The sequence below is a fragment of the Physeter macrocephalus genome, chromosome 20, assembly GCF_002837175.3.
Source record: "Physeter macrocephalus isolate SW-GA chromosome 20, ASM283717v5, whole genome shotgun sequence".
NCBI lineage: Eukaryota > Metazoa > Chordata > Mammalia > Artiodactyla > Physeteridae > Physeter > Physeter macrocephalus.
In genome coordinates this window covers 117,703,546-117,720,055 of record NC_041233.1, presented here as the reverse complement: position 1 = coordinate 117,720,055, position 16,510 = coordinate 117,703,546, and positions in this window count along the sequence as shown.

The following is a 16,510-nucleotide window of genomic DNA, read 5'->3' as shown; positions in this document are numbered from 1 at the left end:
ACCATTTCTCTAGGAGGTGGGTCAAAAAGGATCTTCCTATGATTTATGTCATAGAGTGTTCTGCCTATGTTTTCCTCTAAGAGTTTGATAGTTAAGTCTTTAATCCATTTAGCATGTACTTTTGTGTATGGTGTTAAGAGAGATTGCTTTGGCTATTCGGGGTCTTTTGTGTTTCCATACAAATAGTGAAATTTTTTGTTCTTCTTCTGTGAAAAATGCCAGTGGTAGTTTGATAGTGATTGCACTGAATCTAGATTGCTTTGGGTAGTAGAGTCATTTTCACAATATTGATTCTTCCAATCCAAGATCATAATATATCTCTCCATCTGTTTGTATCATCCTTAATTTCTTTCATCAGTGTCTTATAATTTTCTGCATACAGGTCTTTTGTCTCCTTAGGTAGGGTTATTCCTATGTATGTTATTCTTTTTGTTGCAGTGGTAAATGGGAGTGTTTTCTTTTCTCACTTTCAGATTTTTCATCATTAGTGTATAGGAATGCAAGAGATTTCTGTGCATTAATTTTGTATCCTGTTACTTTACCAAATTCATTGATTAGCTCTAGTTGTTTTCTGGTGGCATCTTGAGGGTTCTCTATGTATATTATCATGTCATCTACAAACAGTGACAGCTTTGCTTCTTCTTTTCCAATTTGGAGTCCTTTGATTTCTTTTTCTTCTCTGATTGCTGTGGCTAAAACTTCCAAAACTATGTTGAATAATAGTGGTGAGAATGGGCAACCTTGTCTTGTTCCTGATCTTAGTGAAAATGGTTTCAGGTTTTCACCATTGAGGTTGATGCTGGCTGTGGTTTTGTCATATATGGCCCTTATTATGTTGAGGAAGTTTCCCTCTATGCCTACTTTCTGGAGGGTTTTTATCATAAATGGGTGTTGAATTTTGTCAAAAGCTTTCAGTGCATTTGTTGAGATGATCATATGGTTTTTCTCCTTCAGTTTGTTAATATGGTGTATCACATTGATTGATTTGCGTATATTGAAGAATCCTTCTATTCCTGGGATAAACCCCACTTGATCATGGTGTATGATCTTTCTAATGTACTGTTGGATTCTGTTTGCTAGTATTTTGTTGAGGATTTTTGCATCTATGTTCATCAGTGATATTGGCCTGTAGTTTTCTTTTTTTGTGACATCTTTGTCTGGTTGTGGTATCAGGGTGATGGTGGCCTCGTAGAATGAGTTGGGCAGTGGTCCTCCCTTTGCTGTGTTTTGGAAGAGTTTGAGAAGGTAGGTGTTAGTTCTTCTCTAAATGTTTGATAAATTTCGCCTGTGTAGCCCTCTGGTCCTGGGCTTTTGTTTGTTGGAAGATTTTTAATCACAGTTTCAATTTCAGTGCTTGTGATTGGTCTGTTCATACTTTCTATTTCTTCCTAGTTCAGTCTCACAAGGGTGTGTATTTCTAAGAATTTGTCCATTTCTTCCAGGTGGTCCATTTTATTGGCATAGAGTTATTTGTAGTAATCTCTCATGATCATTTGTAGTTCTGCAGTGTCAGTTGTTACTCCTCCTTTTTCATTTCTAATTGTATTGAATTTGAGTCTTCTCCCTTTCTTTCTTGATGAGTCTGGCTAATGGTTTATAATTTTGTTTATCTAATCAAAGAACCAGCTTTTAGCTTTATTGATCTTTGCTATCGTTTCCTTCATTTCTTTTTCATTTATTTCTGATCTGATCTGATCTTTATGATTTCTTTCCTTCTGCTAACTTTGGGGTTTTTTGTTCTTCTTTCTCTAACTGCTTTAGGTGTAACGTTAGGTTGTTTATTTGAGATGTTTCCTGTTTGTTAAGGTAGGGTTGTATTGCTATAAACTTCCCTCTTAGAACTGCTTTTGCTGCATCCCATAGGTTTTGGGTTGTGTTTTGATTGTCATTTGTTTCTAGGTATGTTTTTATTTCCTGTTTGATTTATTCATTGACCTCTTGGTTATTAAGCAGTGTATTGTTTAGGCTCCCTGTGTTTGTATTTTTTACAGATTTTTTTCCTGTGATTGATATCTAGTCATTGGTGAAAGTGGGGTGTTAAAGACCCCTACTATGATTGTGTTACTGTTGATTTCCACTTTTATAGCTGTATCTAGTCTCATAGCATTGTGGTCAGAAAAGATATTTGATATGATTTCAATTTTCTGAAATTTAGCAAGGCTTGATTTGTGACCCAAGGTATGATCTCTCCTGGAGAATGTTACATGAGCACTTGAGAAGAAATTATATTCTGTTGTTTTTGGATGGAATGTCCTATAAATATCAAGTCCATCTTGTGTAATGTATCATTTAAAGCTTGTGTTTCCTTATTTATTTTCATTTTGAAAGATCTGTCCATTGGTGAAAGTGGGGTGTTAAAGACCCCTACTATGATTGTGTTACTGTTGATTTCCACTTTTATAGCTGTTAGTATTTGACTTATGTATTGAGGTGCTCCTATGTTGGATGCATAAATATTTACAATTGTTATGTCTTGTTCTTGGGTTGATCTCTTAATCATTATGTAGTGTCCTTCTTTGTCTCTTGTAATAGTCTTTGTTTTAAACTCTATTTTGTCTGATATGAGAATTGCTACTCCAGCTTTCTTTTGACTTCCTTTTGCATGGAATATCATTTTCCATTCCCTCACTTTCAGTCTGTATGTGTCCGTAGCTCTGAAGTGGGTCTCTTGTAGACAGCATGTATATGGGTCTTGTTTTTGTATACATTCAGCCACTCTATGTCTTTTGGTTGGAGCATTTAATCCATTTACATTTAAGGTAATTATCTATATGTATGTTCTATTACCATTTTCTTAATTGTTTTGGGTTTGTTATTGTAGGTCTTTCCCTTCTCTTGTGTTTCATGCCTAGAGAAGTTCCTTTAGCATTTGTTGTAAAGCTGGTTTGGTTGTGCTGAATTCTCTTAGCTTTTGCTTGTCTGTAAAGCTTTTAATTTTTCCATCAAATCTGAATGAGATCCTTGCTGGGTAGAGTAATCTTGGTTGTAAGTTTTTCCCTTTCATCACTTTAAAGATGTCCTGCCCCTCCCTTCTGGCTTGCTGAGTTTCTGCTCAAAGCTCAGCTGTTAACCTTATGGGGATTCCCTTGTATGTTATTGGTTGCTTTACCCTTGCTGCTTTTAATATTTTTTCTTTGTATTTAATTTTTGATAGTTTGATTAATATGTGTCTTGGCATGTTTCTCCTTGGATTTATCCTGTATGGGACTCTCTGTGCTTCCTGGACTTGATTAACTATTTCCTTTCCCATATTAGGGAAGTTTTCAACTATAATTTCTTCAAACATTTTCTCAGTCCCTTTCTTTTTGTCTTCTTCTTCTGGGACCCCTATATTTCAAATGTTCGTCCGTTTAATATTGTCCCAGAGATCTCTGAGGCTGTCCTCAATTCTTTTCATTCTTTTTTCTTTATTCTGCTCTGCAGTAGTTATTTCCACTATTTTATCTTCCAGGTCACTTATCCGTTCTTCTGCCTCAGTTATTCTGCTATTGATCCCTTGTAGAGAATTTTAAATTTCATTTTCTGTATTGTTTATGATTGTTTGTTCACTCTTTAGTTCTTCTAGGTCCTTGTTAAACGTTTCTTGTATTTTCTCCATTCTATTTCCAAGATTTTGGATCATCTTTACTATCATTATTCTGAATTGTTTTTCAGGTAGACTGCCTCTTTCCTCTTCATTTGTTAGGTCTGGTGGGTTTCTACCTTGCTCCTCATCTGCCGTGTGTTTCTCTGTCTTCTCATTGTGCTTAACTTACTGTGGTGTGTTTGGGGTCTCCTTTTCACAGCCTGCATGTTTGTAGTTCTCGTTGTTTTTGGTGTCTGTCCCCAGTGGCTAAGGTTGGTTCAGTGGGTTGTGTAGACTTCCTGGTGGAGGGGACTAGTGCCTGTGTTCTGGTGATTGAGTCTGGATCTTATCTTTCTGGTGGGCAGGTACACGTCTGCTGGTGTGTTTTGCGGTGTCTTTGACTTTTTTATGATTTTAGGCAACCTCTTTGCTAATGGGTGCTGTTGTGTCCCTGTCGTGCTAGTTGTTTGGCATAGGGTGTCTAGCCCTGTAGCTTGCTGGTCGTTGAGTGGAGCTGGGTCTTGACGTTAAGATGGAGATCTCTGGGAGATTTTTGCCGTTTGATATTTCGTGGAGCTGGGAGGTCTCTAGTGAACCAATGTCCTGAACTTGGCTCTCCCACGTCAGAGGCGCAGCCCTGATGCTTGGCTGGAGCACCAAGAGCCTGTCATCCACATGGCTCAGAATAAAAGGGAGAAAAAAATAAAGAAAGAAAAAGTAAAGTTAAATTAAATTAAATTAAAAAGTTATTAAAAGAAAGAACAGAAAATAATTATTAAAAACATTTTTTAAGTAATTAAAAAAAAAGAACGAAAGAAAGAAGAGAATAATCAAACCAAAAAACAAATGCACCAATGATAACAAGCTCTGAAAACTATACTAAAAAAAAAAACAAAAGAAAAAATAAAAAGCGGACAGACAGAACCCTAGGACAAATGGTAAAAGCAAAGCTATACAGAGAAAATCACACAGAGCATACACATACACACTCACAAAAAGAGAAAAAGGGAAAGCAGTATATATATCTTTGCTCCCAAAGTCCACCTCCTCAATTGGGATGATTCGTTGTCTCTTCAGATATTCCACAGATGCAGGTACATCACGTTGATTGTGGAGCTTTAATCCGCTGCTCCTGAGGCTGTTGGTAGGGATTTCCCTTTCTCTTCGTTGTTCGCACAGCTCCCGGGGTTCAGCTTTGGACTTGGACCTGCCTCTGCGTGTGGGTCGCCTGAAGGCGTCTGTTCTTCGCTCAGACAGGACGGAGTTAAAGGAGTAGCTGATTCGGGGGCTCTGGCTCACTCAGGCCGGGGGGAGGGAGGGGTACGGATGTGTGGCGAGCCTGCAGCGGCAGAGGCCGGCGTGACGTTACACCAGCCTGAGGCGCGCCGTGCGTTCTCCCTTGGAAGTTGTCCCTGGATCCCGGGACCCTGGTGGTGGCGGGCTGCTCAGGCTCCCGGGAAGGGAGGTGTGGAGAGTGACCTGTGCTCGCACACAGGCTTCTTGGTGGTGGCAGCAGCAGCCTTAGCGTCTCATGCCCATCTCTGGGGTCCACGCTGATAGCTGCGGTTCGCGCCTGTCTCTGGAGCTCCTTTAAGTGGCGCGCTTAATCCCCTCTCCTCGCGCACCAGGAAACAAAGAGGGAAGAAAAAGTCTCTTGTCTCTCGGGCAGGTCCAGACCTTTTCCCGGACTCCCTCCCGGCAGCTGTGGCGCACTAGCCCCTTCAGGCTGTGTTCACGCCGCCAACCCCAGTCCTCTCCCTGTGATCCAACCTCTGAAGCCCGAGCTTCAGCTCCCAGCCCCCTCCCGCCCCGGCGGGTGAGCAGACAAGCCTCTCGGGCTGGTGAGTGCCGGTCGACACCGATCCTTTGTGCGGGAATCTCTCCGCTTTGCCCTCTGCACCCCTGTTGCTGTGCTCTCCTCCGTGGCTCTGAAGCTTCCCCCTCCGCCACCCGCAGTCTCCGCCTGTGAAGGGGCTTCTAGTGTGTGGACATCTTTCCTCCTTCACAGCTCCCTCCCACTGGTGCGGGTCCCATCCCTATTCTTTTGTCTCTGTTTTTTCTTTTTTCTTTTTCCCTATCCAGGTACGTGGGGAGTTTCTTGCCTTTTGGGAGGTCTGAGGTCTTCTGCCAGCATTCAGTAGGTTTTTCTGTAGGAGCTATTCCACATGTAGATGTATTTCTGATGTATTTGTGGGGAGGAAGGTGATCTCCAAGTCTTACTCTTCCGCCATCTTGAAGATCCTCCTCTGACTTCTCTTTTCTATTTAAATAAAGTCCCTAGTTTATTTCTTCTAGTCTCATTTCTAGGCTGATGATTCCAAACTGTTTGCCTCCTTTCCAGATTCCTCCTCTAAACCTAGCTGATTCATATTCAGCTGCCTACTGGGTTTTTTCGTACAAAACAAAGAGGTATTTGAAATAGACCTAACATGTCCAAATTGAATTCTCGATTTTGCCTACCCTCTGCAAACTTGTTCTGAGCCATTCCTTAAATGACAACTCTATTCTTCAGTATTTCAACCCAGAAACCTTGTAATCACCCTTGACACCTCCTTTTACTCGCACCTGACATCTATTCCTTATCAGATTTGTTTGCACTTCCTTTAATATATATCCAGCATCTGATTCGTTTTCAATACCTTAATTACTGATCCCCGTTCACATTTTGAGGTTAGAGAGTACTACATTTATTCAGGCAAGAAGTGGGTATGCTTTTGTTGTTTGTTTTCTCGTTTGCTTTTTCTTCTACCTTCCTGTGGTCTGTTGGAAACATGGTATCCAGAATCATCCTTTCAAAAGCTTGAGTCATATATTCTTACTCTTCCTCTCACAACTGTCCAGTGCCTTTTCTGCCACTCCTGGTCACAGTCACACCCTTTGCAGCAGACAGCAACATCCTGCATGGTCTGACCCTTTTTACCTCTTCAGTTTCATTTCCTTCTCCTTTCTCCACTTTCCTCCTTACATTACTGTTCTCACACTGGCTGCCTTGCTGCTGTTCACAGTCAAGCATGTTCCTCCCTCAAGATATTTGTTTGTAGTTTTCCCTAGTGGAAAGCTCATTCCCCACCATCTGCAGCGTACTCCCCAGCTATTTTCTGATCTTTGCTTCAGTGCCACCCAATTAGTGAGGCATTCCTTGAATTCTGCTACTACTACTGATGATGATAATAAATAGCTTACCTGCTCAGTCCCCATTAATTTTGTTTTCTTTTCAGAGCATTTTTATCATCTAGCATGATATTTCTTTATTGACTTATTGACTTATTTAAATGTGTTATCTGTTTACGCTGATAAGGCTCTATTACTGATGAGGGCAGGACCTTTGTTTTGTTCACTGTTGTATCTCCAGTGCCTAAAACATTGTAGATGCTCAATAACTACTTGTGAAGTACACAAGTAATTGAGTAAATAAACGTTAACTGTATATACTTTATGCCCAATAGATTGTTTCCCCAAAATTAGCAATGGTTAAGATAACAGAAGTACCTGGACTTGTCTAACACCATTTAGTGACCACACCTGTTTCCTTTGTATCACAAAAGACCAAGAGCTTACTGGAAAATAAGATCTCTGGTAGTGGAGGTAAATATCGAAGTATCGACTGGTCTTTTACCACGTTCCGTGGTAGTGCGTTGCTGGTGTTTTTGGTGGGGGAGATTTTATGGTGATATTGTACTTGGAATACAGGGTGTTACTAAAACAGAAATCTAGAAAATATTGCAGTTGGAAGTAGAGATCTGTGACTGTATATCATCAAATAAAGTGCACCTCTAAGACACCCTGAGGCATTTTGGTGGCCTGCAGCCACATTGCTGTTTGGATTTACAAGAAGAATTAAGGCACCAAAACTTACTACAAAGAGTGTTTACACATCCTTATTAATCCTATTCTCACATCAGTCAAAAAGGCCTTCTGAGAGCCTTAGAAATACTCATTCCATAATTATAATAATTAATATTCATATATTTTTCCTTAACATTAATTTTGCAAATATACACACACATATTTTAATTTCTGCCTCAGAAAAAAACAGTGTAATGATGGCAAGTCTATGAAAAAATTATTATAAAAATTAGCAATTTAATAACATGCCTTATGGTGCTGCTTCAAATATATCACTAGTTTTCTCAACTTACTGATCACCTACATGAAAACTGTTCATATGTACCTTATTTCTGAAATGCAGAGAAGATTAAAAAATACAACAATGCTATCAGTATTTTTATTTTATTTATTTTTATTTTTATTTTTTTCAGTATTTTTAACTGTCAAGGTTGAATAAGAAACGGGAATGCGTTGGATATCTGTCTCTGAGTGTGTGAAATGAAAATTTGTTTGCCGTTAAAAACAAAATAATGTTACAACAATATCATTAGTCATCCTATAACCTTATCTACACTAGTTATATATTATTTGCAAGACACTAAATCAATGTTTTCATGTAGCTTGGAAGTAAGTACAGCATTTTTACTTTAATTACACTGAGAAAAAGTATATATGCAAAAGGTAAATGCCATGAAATAAAATATTTGGGAAAGATTTTTTTTTCTTAAATATCCATTGACTGCAGACCCCTTTTTTTTTTCCCCCCCAAAATAAAATTTCAACCGGATTTCTTAAAGGAAGCATCATAATTCTGGCATAAATATTGGCCAGAAAAATAATTTTAAAATGAAAAAAGTATATATTGTTAAATTAACTTTAATACTTTTGGGAAAATTCTGCCATAGCATGCTCACCTTCTATGCCCCAAAAAAGGCAAAAGTAAAAATCTGTGCATTTACAACAAAATACGTATTACGTTTGGAAGTCCTATGGTTTTGATTCATCTCTTTAAAAAGTTCAGTGGGTAAAGACATGAGTTTTCCTAAAGTCTGTATGGAATTTTTATGTCAGCCATAGAAATATTTCTTATAAGTGGAATTTCTCAAGGTTTCCTTGAAACTCCCAGTTGTGAGTATGAGGGAATCAATTTCTACAGATTTCAGTAAAGGAATAAAACAGGAGATGGATGAAAGAAAATGGCCTCTTGGTTTGCAATAGAAGAAAAAAAGTATTTTACAAGTGAGCTATGCTAAATCTTGTCTGAGATCTAGAATTATCCTCCAAAAATAGTAAAGAGAAAGGAATATTTTCCAATAAGATTGGTAACTAAACTATATAAATTATTGGCAATTTAAGTATGCATTTTAATGTATGTCATACTTTATAACGTTTCAGAAATTTCTCAGGAGATGTCTCAAGACATATTAGAGTATTTTTAAAATCATTCTTTCTTGAATTATACTCCATTTGGAATTATCTGCAGATTTACTTGCATAGCATAAACAAATTATGTAAATTTATAAATCTAATCCTGGTGGTTATCTTAATTCCTTTCCTAAAGTACATTTAATAAGAATGCAAAGCTCTGTATATTCTGGACTCAAGTCCTTTGTCAGACATATGCTTTGCAAATATTTTCTCCCAATGGGAAGCTTGTCTCTTCATCTCTTAACAGTGTCTTTCAGAGAACAAACTTTTTTTCTTATTATTATTTTGATGGAGTCAATTTGTCTTTTGCTTTAAAAAAATTTGTTCTTTTGATGTCAAGTCTAAGAACTCTTCAACCTAATCTTAGTTTATGAATATTTTCTCTGAGTTTTTTTTCCTCTAACAGTTTTATAATTTTACTTTCAACATTTATATCTTTATTTTGAGTTAATATATAGATAAGGTATGATGCTTATGTTGCTGTCCTTGTGTCTGTGCGAGTGTGTGTGTGTGGCCAGTTGTTGGAATACCATTTCTGAAAAACACTGTCCTTCCACCATTAAATTCCTTTGGTATTTTAATTAACCAAATGCCATATTTGTGTGGACTTTTTTATAGACTCTGTATTCTGTTCCATTGATTTTTGTGTCTTTTCCCCATTACCACAGTGTCTTGATTGTTGTTGCTTTATTTTAAGTCTTAATATACAACTTCATTCTTTTTTCGCAAAATTGTTTTCACTGTCTACTCCTTGCACCTCCATATATGCTTTACAATAAACTTATCTAAAAAACAAAAGAAAGTAAAAATGCTTGGCATGAGTCCAAATTTTATATTGTCTTACATTTTTTGATCCATTGAGAGAGAACTAACATCTCTACAATGATGTCTCCCAATGCAAGAACATAGTATGTCTCTCAACTTATTTAGATCTTTTATTTCCTTTATCAGCATTTTGTAGTTTTCAGTATATAGATGTTGCAATCATATGCTAGATTTTTACTTAATTATTTAATTTTTGCTGGGTTGAAAATAAATGGTATTTTTTAAAGTTTATATTCCCAATTGTACATTGCTAATATATAGAAATAAAATTGATTTTTGTGTGTTGACTGTGTATCTTGAAACCTTGCTAAACTCGTTTATTAGTTCTGAGAGCTTTCATGTGGATTCTTGTGGATTTTCTACATAGACAATCGTATTGTCTATAATACAGGCTGTTTTATTTCTTTGTTCACGATCTGAATGCTTTTTATTTCTTTTTATTGCCTTATTGCATATGCTAGGATTTTCATCACTTTGTTGAATAAGAGTGGTAAGAGAGGATATCCTTGTTGTTTTTTTGTTTTTAATGAAAAATTATTCTCTCCCCATTAAATTTGATGTTAGATGTACATACAACTGTGCTTTTTTTTTTCTTCTTTAAACCATTACTATGGTGAGTTACACTGATTAATTTTTCAAATGTTGAGCAAGCTGTGTGTTCCTAAAATGTGTCTCACTTAGTTAATGATATGCTGGTCGTTTTAGATGTTTTTGAATTTAATTTTTTAACATTTGTTGAGGATTTTTGTGTGTGTCTAAATTCATGAGGGGCATTGGTATGTAGTTTTTATTTTTGTTCCACCTTTGAGTTTAGTATTAAATTAGTCAGGGGGTATTCTTTTCCCTTCTGCTTTCTAAGCAGAGATTGTGTAGAATTGGACTTATTTCTTCTTAAAACAGGTAATGAGTTTATAATCTAAATATTGTCCAGATATTTTTCTGCATATTTTTTACCTAGAAATTTGGTTTACCTAATAGTTGTATTCAGATTGTCTGTTTCATCTCTCGGGGTGGATTTTAATAGTACATATTTTTTATAGCAGTATATTTTCATTAGTGTCAAATAACTGCAGGGTCTCTAATGATATATCTTTTTCATTCCTGATTATTATAATTTTTGTCACTGTCTTCCTTTTTGCTTTATCAGTCTTGCTAACAAGTTTAAATTTTTGATCTTTTCAAAGAAACATTTTGAGCTCATTGATTATTTTGATTGTTTATTTTCAATTTCATTGATTTTTCACTTTATCTTTTTCTTTTACTTGAAATGTGGTTGATTTACAACATCATATTTGTTTCAGTGTACAGTATTGTGACTCAACATTTTTATAGCTTATACTCCATGTAAAGTCACCACAAAATAATGGCTGTATTTCCCTGTGCTGGATGGTACATCCCCATAGCCTATCCACTTTATACACAGTAGTTTGTACCTCTCAAACCCCGAACCCCATGCCACTTCTCCCCACCTCCTTCTCCCTCTGGTAACCACCAGTCTGTTCTCTATACCTGGTGAGTCTATTTCTCTTTTGCTATATTTATTCATTTATTTTATTTTTTAGATTCCACATATAAGTGATAACAGACAGTATTGTCTTTGTCTAACGTTTCAGTAAGCATAATACCCTCCAAGTCCATCCATGTTGTTGCAAATGGCAGAATTTCATTCTTTTCTATGACTAATATTCCATTTATAAAACAAATCTTTATCCGTTCATTTGTTGATGGACACTTAGATTGTTTCCATATCTTAGCTATTGTAAATGATACTGCTATGAATGTTGGGGTGCATATATCTTTTTGAATTAATGTTTTCATTTTCTTTGGATATATGCCCAGGCATGGGATTGCTGGATCATATGGTATTTCTATTTTTAGGTTTTTTTGAGGAACCTCCATACTGTTTTCCTCAGTGGCTATGCCAATTTCTGTTCCCATCAACGGTGGACTAGGACTCCCCTTTCTCCACATGCTTGCCAATATTTGTTATTTAGTCTTTTTGATTATTTTTTAAATTATAGTTGATTTACAATGCTGTGTTAGTTTCAGTTGTACAGCAAGTGATTCAGTTATATCTATATCTCTCTATATACATATATATATACACATATATATATATTCTTTTTCAGATTCTTTTCCATTATAAGTTATCACAAGATATTGAATATAGGTCCCTGTGCTATACAGTAGGTCCTTGTTGTATATCCATTTTATATATATTAGTGTGCATCCCAAACTCTTAAATTATCCCTCCCTCACCCCACTTTCCTCTTTGGTAACCACTTGTTTGTTTTCTGTGTCTGTGAGTCTATTTCTGTTTTGTAAATAAATTCATTTGTATCATTTTTTTAGAATCCACATACAAGTGATATCATATATTTGTCTTTTCCTCTCTGACTTACTTCACTTAGTGTGATAATATCTAGGTCCATCCATGTTGATGCAAATGGCATTCTCTTAGTCATTTTTATGACTGAGCAGTATTCCATTGTATATATGTCCCACATTTTCTTTATCCATTCATCTCTTGATGGACGTTTAGGTTGCTACCGTGCCTTGACTATTGTAAATAGTGCTGCAGTGAACATTGGAGTGCATATATATCTTCTCAAATTGGAGTATTTGTTTTTTCTGGATATATGCCCAGGAGTGGGATTGCTGATTCATATGGTAACTCTATTTTTAGTTCATTTTTTTTTTTAAGGAACACCCATACTGTTCTCCATAGTGGCTGCACCAATTTACATTCCCACCAACAGTGCAAAAGGGTTCCCTTTTCTCCACTCCCTCTCTAGCATTTATCATTTGTGGAATTTTTGATGATGCCTATTCTGACTGTTGTGAGGTGATTGTAGTTTTATTTTTTTTTAACATCTTTATTGGAGTATAATTGCTTTAGATTGTTGTGTTGGTAGCTGCTGTATAACAAAGTGAATCAGCTATACATGTACATATATCCCCATATCCCCTCCCTTTTGCGTCTCTCTCCCACCCTCCGTATCCCACCCTTCTAGGTGGTCACAAAACACCAAGCTGATCTCCCTGTGCTATGTGGCTGCTTCCCAGGAGCTATCTATTTTACATTTGGTAGTGTATATATGTCCATGCCACTCTCTCATTTAGACTCAGCTTACCCTTCCCCCTCCCTGTGTCCTCAAGTCCGTTCTCTACGTCTGAGTCTTTATTCTTCTCCTTTGATTAGTTTCTTCAGAACCATTTTTTAAAATATTTTTTGATGATGGCCATTCTGACTGGTGTGAGGTGATCCCTCATTGTAATTTTGATTTGCATTTCTCTAATCATTAGTGATGTTGATCATCCTTTCTTTGGTTTGCTGGCAATCTGTATATCTTTGGAGAAATGTCTGTTTTGGTCTTCTGCCCATTTTTGAATTGGATTGTTTGTTTTTTTGATATGGAACAGGCCGCAACAGAGGGAGGCCCGCATACCACAAAAAAAAATAATAATAAATAAATAAAATATATTCCATATATATGTGTTAGCATATGGTATTTCTTTTCTCTTTCTGACTTACTTCACTCTGTATGACAGTCCCTAGGTCCATCCATTTCACTACAAATAACTCGATTTTGTTTCCTTTTATGGCTGAGTAATATTCCATTGTACATATGTGCCATATCTTCTTTATCCATGAGCTGCTTCTATATTTTGGAGATTAATCCTTTGTCAGTTGCTTCATTTGCAAATATTTTCTCCCATTCTGAGGGTTGTCTTTTCGTCTTGTTTCTGGTTTTCTTTGTTGTGCAAAAACTTTTAAGTTTCATTAGATGCCATTTGTTTATTTTTGTTTTTATTTCCATATCTCTAGGAGGTGGGTCAAAAAGTATCTTGCTGTGATTTATGTCATAGAAGAGTGTTCTGCCTATGTTTCCCTCTAAGAGTTCTAGAGTGTCTGGCCTTACAATTAAGACTTTAATGCATTTGGAGTTTATTTTTGTGTATGGTGTTAGGAAGTGTATTAATTACATTCTTTTACATGTATCTGTCCAGATTTCTCAGCACCATTTATTGAAGAGGCTGCCTTATCTCCATTGTATATTCTTGCTTCTTTTATCAAAGATAATGTGACCATATGTGTGTGGGATTATCTCTGGGCTTTCTATCCTGTTCCATTGATCTATATTCCTGTTTTTGTGCCAGTACCAGACTCTCTTGATTAGTTATAGTATAGTAGTATATTAGTTATAGTTAGTAGTATAGTTTGAAACAAGGGAGCCTAATTCCTCCAGCTCCGTTTTTGTTTCTTAAGATTGCTTTGGCTATTTTGGGCCTTTTGTGTTTCCATACGAATTGTGAAATGGTTTTTTCTAGTTCTGTGAAAAATGCCATTGGTAGTTTGATAGGGATTCCATTGAATCTGTAGTTTGCTATTAGTGTATTGGAATGCAAGAGGTTTCTGTGCATTAATTTTGTATCCTGCTACTCTACCAAATTCATTGATTAGCTCTAGTAGTTTTCTGGTAGCATCTTTAGGATTCTTTATGTATAATCTCATGTCATCTGCAAACCCTGACAGTTTTACTTCTTTTCTGATTTGGATTCCTTTTATGTCTTTTTCTTCTCTGATTTCTGTGGCTACAACTTCCAAAACTATGTTGAATAATAGGGGTGAGAGTGGGCAACCTTGTCTTGTTCCTGATATTAATGGAAATGGTTTCAATTTTTTACCATTGAGAGCGATGTTGGCTGTGGGTTTGTCATATATGGCCTTTATTATGTTGAGATAAGTTCCCTCTATTCCTACTTTTTGGAGTGTTTATCATAAATGGGTGTTGAATTTTGTCAAAAGCTTTTACTGCATCTATTGAGATGATCATATGGTTTTTATCTTTCAATTTGTTAATATGGTGTATCACATTGTTTGATTTGCATATATTGAGGAATCCTTGCCTTCCTGGGATAAACCCCACTTGATCATGGTGTATGATCTTTTTAATGTGCTGTTGGATTCTGTTTGCTAGTCTTTTGTTGAGGATTTTTGCATCTATGTTCATCAGTGATATTGGCCTGTAGTTTTTTTTTTTTTTTTCGTGACATCTTCATCTGGTTTTGGTATCAGGGTTATGGTGGACTCGTAGAGTGGGTTTGGGAGTTTTCCTCCCTCTGCTATATTTTGGAAGAGTTTGAGAGAGATAGCTGTTAGCCCTTCTCTAAATGTTTGATAGAATTCGCCTGTGAAGCCCTCTGGTCCTGGGCTCTTGTTTGTTGGAAGATTTTTTTAATCATAGTTTCAATTTCAGTGCTTGTAATTGGTCTCTTTAAATTTTCTCTTTCTTCCTGGTTCAGTGCTCTTCTAAGAATTGTTCCATTTCTCCCAGGTTGTCCATTTTATTGGCATTTAGCTGTTTGTAGTAATCTCTCATGATCCTTTGTATTTCTGCAGTGTCAGTTGGTCCTTTTTCATTTCTAATTCTGTTGATTTGAGTCTTCTCCCTTTTTTTCTTGATGAGTCTGGCTAATGGTTCATCAATTTTGCTTATCTTCTCAAAGAACCAGCTTTCGGTTTTATTCATCTTTGCTATTGTTTCCTTCATTTCTTTTTCATTTATTTTTGATATGATCTTTATGATTTCCTTCCTTCTGCTAACTTTGGGGTTTTTTTTGTTGTTGTTGTTCTTCTTCTTTCTCTAATTGTTTTAGGTGTAGGTTTAAGTTATTTATTTCAGATTTTTCTTCTTTCTTGAGGTAGGATTGTATTGGTGTAAAGTTCCCTCATAGAACTGCTTTTGCTGCATCCCATAGGTTTTGGGTCATTGTGTTTTCATTGTCATTTGTTTCTAGGTATTTTTTGATTTCTTCTTTAATTTCTTCAGTGATCTCTTGGCTATTTAGTAGTGTATTGTTTAGCCTCCATGTGTTTGTATTTTTTACAGATATTTTCCTGTAACTGATATCTAGTCTCATTGCATTGTGGTCAGAAAACATACTTGATACAATTTCAATTTTCTTAAATTTATCAAGGCTTGATTTGTGACCCAAGAATATGATCTATCCTGGAGAATGTTCCATGAGCAATAATTCTTTTGTTTTTGGGTGGAATGTCCTATAAATTAAGTCCATCTTGTTTCATGTATCATTTAAAGCTTTTTTCCTTATTTATTTTTATTTTGGATGATCTGTCCACTGGTGAAAGTCGGGTGTTAGAGTCCCCTACTATGATTGTGTTACTGTCGATTTCCCCTTTTATTGCTGTTAGCATTTGCCTTAGTTATTGAGGTGCTCCTATGTTGGGTGCATATATATTTACAATTGTTATATCTTCTTCTTAGATTGATCCTTTGATCATTACATAGTGTCCTTCCTTATCTTTTCTAACAGTCTTTATTTTAAAGTCTCTTTTTACCTGATTGGAGTATTGTTACTCCAATTTTCTTGTGATCTCCATTTGCGTGGAGTATCTTTGTCCCATCCCCTCACTTTCAGTCTGTATGTGTCCCTAGGTCTGAAGTCGTTCTCTTGTAGACAGTAGTCATATGGGTCTTATTTTTGTATCCATTCAGCCAGTCTATTTCTTTTGGTTGGAGCATTTAATCTATTTACATTTAAGGTAGTTATCGATATGTAACTTCTTATTACCATTTTATTAATTGTTTTGGGTTTATTAGTATAGGTCTTTTCCTTGTCTTGTATTTCCTGCCTAGAGAAATTCCTTTAGTACTTGCTGTAAATGTAGTTTGGTGGTGCTGAATTCTCTTAACTTTTACTTGTCTGTGAAGGTTTTAATTTCTCTGTCGAATCTGAATGAGATCCTTGCTGGGTAGAGTAATCTTGGTTGTCGGTTTTTCCCTTTCATCACTTTAAATATGTCCTGCCCCTCCCTTCTGGCTTGCAGAGTTTCTGCTG